Genomic DNA, 4,238 nt, shown 5'->3' on the forward strand with positions numbered 1-4,238 from the left:
GGTTCTAGGCGCTTCAGTCTGGAACGGCGCTGCTGCTACGGTCGCAGGTTCGAATCCTGCCTCGGGCATGGACGTGTGTGATGTCCTTAGGTTAGCTAGGTTTAAGTAGTTCTAAGTTCTAGGGGACTGATGACCTCAGATGTTAAGTCCCATAGTGCTTATAGCCATTTGAACCATTTAAAAAATGCAGTGTGGGGTGATGTGCAGAAAGGGTATGGCTATGGGTCGCAGGATTCTTTCACGTAGGTAACGCTGGTCGCAGTGCCCCGGGACACGCACCAACTGTGAGTTTTTGTTGTCCTCAATAGCACCCCCACACCATAACGTCTTGAGTTAGCGCTGTATGTCTTGTGTGAATCTAGTCACTGTGATGCCGCTCCCCTTATCTGCGGCGAACCAAAATGAGGCCATCATTTTCAAACAAATAGAAACTGGATTCTTCCGAAAACACTTTCTTTTGTCATTCCTCTCCCCAGTGACGCCGTTCCACACACCATTGTCGTCTAGCATGGTAGGCGGAGAAGTGGACGAAGCGCACGTAACCAGTGCCGTTATAAACGGGGACGGACTGTCACTTCTCATAGTGTACGATGTGTTACACTGTTGCGCCAGAGACGAGGAGGACGCAGATCTGTCCTGCATTGCCTTCGGGATGAGTTGTCGATCTTCTAGGGGGGTTGGGGGGGAGGGGGGTCTGGACGGTGCGACCTGAAAACCCATCTCGTCGTGTTCTACGACCTTCCCTGAACCATTCTACACACACCCGTTGCGCTGCCTAACACTTCGCCCCACACGAGCAACAATTTCCCAGATGGACGCATCACACTTTCTCATGCCAACAATGCGCCCTCTTTCAATCTCACCTATTTGACGACACGGTTCACGCATACCTCTGCGAGGCACCTGTACGTCTGCTCAAGTCCCAATGATCCATTACCTTCGGTTTATATGACAACGAGAGCCCCAGGCGCATATTACCGATAGGTTGTGTTGCGACGCGATATCGATGTTGACCTCGAACCCGCGGGCTGACATCGTTAAAATGCTAGTCATTTCTACAGAACGTACTAATGTACATGTCATGAGTATGAACTTCCTACCTCTAGTCGTTCTCAATGTTCTGTTTTTTTCTGAAAATGAGTGTATTTTATGGCAGTTGTAGAGTGGATTCGATTGGACGGAGGAAAAAGACATGAGAAGGCTCTAGTCGTGTTGGAGGAACCTTGTCGCAGTTCCCGTTAATTGATTTGGAGACGGCGTGGCCATCCAGATGAAGACTGGCAGGCTAGGATGTGAACGCCATTTCTGAACACTGTGCGTCCACGGCTTGCTCTGCGAGCTCCTTCTCTCTGCCCTCTTTACTTTGTTGTCGTTTTTCACTGTGGGCACCCTGTGTGTTCTTAGCGCCTACAAAGAGTTTTTCGTGCTTCATTATTTTTTCACGGACACTCTATGAAGGTGCTGCACATCCACCTTGCTGCTTGAAATAGCAGGCTGGTTTTATCATGTAGGCTGCTTCTTTTTAAGCTCCTGACGTCAGTTTAGCCTTCTTTTGTCAGCCCACTGCGCTGTCAAAGGTCTGCGCTGCTCCTGTGTGCTGGTGCCTGTTATAAAGTCCCCCGTAGATCTGCCAAGATAATGCGCGGAGGTTTTTGATAATTTGCTCTACTAAGATTTCAGCATACGATAAAACCTGGAGGTAAAGGTAGAAAGCACAGAAAAGTTACATGAAGCACAGAGGTTTCTTGTTAACCTCACACAATTTTTACAGTATGCGGAGTACAGTGATAAACCTATCAGAAATGTGCATTACTTTAAAAAAATTTAACACTTGGCCGGTTCCAGGAACTTTGGATCCCACTGTTAAAGGTACATAAAAAAACCAGTCATACATTAAAGACAAGTTCAGAGGGAGATGACTTTGGAAAGGTTTTTAGTCGTATCCTATAACTATTCAGCTGCGGACATCGTTACGATGAAAAAATATCGCATACAACGCAGATTTAATTCACCTCTCCTGATAAGTAGCTTTCCCAACTCGAAAGTTGGAGGAGTACTCTCTGTGGTCTTTCAATAACTTTATCTATTCACTTTTCGGGCTAATTCTACCCTCAAGGTATTCCTTTAAATGTGTAAGTTAAGTCGAGCGGTGTGAAGCCTGAGACAAATAGTGAATGTGCCAAAATATCTCTTCCTAAGGACTGCAGCTAAAGAAGTCGCGCTAGCTCTTTGAAGAAGAATGACGGAATGAAACGACCGTAACAGGTGTAGGTAGTTCCCACAGTAGGTGAGACATTGCTTCATTATTCATTTCATAACAGTAAACAAACCGGCGCACAGTAGAAACTGTGTAGTGGATACTGCACTGACGTAGGTTCTACATTGTACTATTATTATTTTCTTCTTCCTATTATTATTATTATTATTATTATTATTATAGTGGCAGTGGCCAGGCACAAAAGGTTGGCAGCCTGTTATTATCTTATTTCTGGCTGTTCTGAAGTAAGTAATCCACCAATAAAGTGATTTTACAGTGGGCCTAAGTATAGTTCACCTATTTTAATTTGCTTGATTTTAAATGGGGTGCAGGGTGTGGCTGAAGCAAGTGTAGCCTAGGGAGAAGAGTGATGCAGACGAAGCATGTTTTGTAACACATCTCTACCCTTAATGTGGCTAGTTGGCTTCCTTTTACGAGAGGTAGTTTTAAGTAATACTCGCAGTGGACTGAAAACTGCTTCATCGTTCTATAAAAAAGTTGTTACAAATAAGCCATACCAAATCTCTCATTGACTCATTAATTCGTGGTTCAACAAAACGCTTACGAAAACGAAATATAATTTATCTTTCATCATTTTAAAAATGAAAGTGTTCAAAGAAAATTCTTTTCCATTCTCAAGTTTATTTAGTTGCTAATGTTGGCGATAATAGGTGGGTAGGGGGTTCTAGCTAATATGTGAATGCATTAAGGGATTATGAGCTGAGAAAGGTTCGAAGCCAGTGCCCGGATACATCTCGCCTTTATCAGTGTACCTTTCTGAAATAGGGAATTAATACCAGACAGCATGTATATAATATCAGACTTTATCACATATGTGGTATATAAAATAAATTGGCCCGTGGGGGGATCGAACCCACGACCTTCGCGTTATTAGCACGACGCTCTAACCAACTGAGCTAACGGGCCGTTGCAACATTATGTTCCCAATTATGTATGTATCTAAATACCATATGTCGTACTGATTGCAAAAAATTACTGATTTATGAAAGAAAATGGTTAACTGTTTTTCACGTTCTTGGAGGGCAAAGAAAGAAAAACATTGATCTAAGCCACTGCGCCGCTTAATATGTTGACTCTTAATGATAGATATTCAAAAGTCAACAGAATTTCACACTTTGGCAATTCTCTTCGGTAATGTTTGGTCTTGGAATGTTATATAGTTTATTAAAGAAACGTTCGAAGAAGTGCTGTGCACAGTATCATATGTCGTACTTCAAGAAACAGTTCTAAAAAACTAAATTTTCTGTTCGGTAACTTCCCTTTGTATATCTCTTGACACCTTACCCGTTAGGTAAAGGATTTGTAACTACGTGAAACAGCGTTGCAGGCTTGTGATGTTGCCGAGTAAAGTAAGATCAGAAAATTTGCATTATGGGTATTATAGCATAAATAATTCAACTTACTTGCCTCTCTGTTCTAACAATACTTCTGGTAGGCGAAATTTTCTGTATATGGTAAAGTTTTCGCACTCACCTATGCAGCCCTCTATGACTTGGGTGAGTTCGGCTTTATATTGCGCTAGTCCACAAATTTGTAGCGTATGTACCAGGGTACTGGAATTTAGGAAAGGGTGCGAGCGATTAATTGAGCTTGGTTGCCAACATGTATTGTAAAAAGATAAGTGCGAAAATTTTCAGATTTAACAAAAAAAGAAATACTGAGACGCTTACTCCAGAATCATAACTGGATGTGAGCTCTGAATTCAGTCAACTTTCATAGTTTGAAAGCCGTAAAAGATGGTCGATACATTTCTCTATGATCCTGTAGGTGTTATGGCGTCACATTACCTAAGCAAATTTCTGCAACAGACAGGTTTACTTGACCACACAATGTTCCGTTTGATTACAAGGCACAGTCATGAAAACGATATACGTACTCCAGCACACAACTCACAATCGCACTCTATTTAGTTCTCCACGGGAGCACATACATTTCAAATGAAAATGATCCCTTAAATGAA

General features: G+C 42.4%; 1 non-coding gene across 1 annotated transcript; it reads right to left on the reverse strand.

Annotated features, from left to right (window-relative positions):
* Positions 1–3,110: 3,110 nt before the first annotated feature.
* Positions 3,111–3,184, reverse strand: Trnai-aau. Its single transcript has one exon. It is a non-coding gene; the product is annotated as a tRNA-Ile (tRNA).
* Positions 3,185–4,238: the final 1,054 nt, after the last annotated feature.

This window comes from Schistocerca piceifrons, chromosome 1 (genome assembly GCF_021461385.2).
Source record: "Schistocerca piceifrons isolate TAMUIC-IGC-003096 chromosome 1, iqSchPice1.1, whole genome shotgun sequence".
NCBI lineage: Eukaryota > Metazoa > Arthropoda > Insecta > Orthoptera > Acrididae > Schistocerca > Schistocerca piceifrons.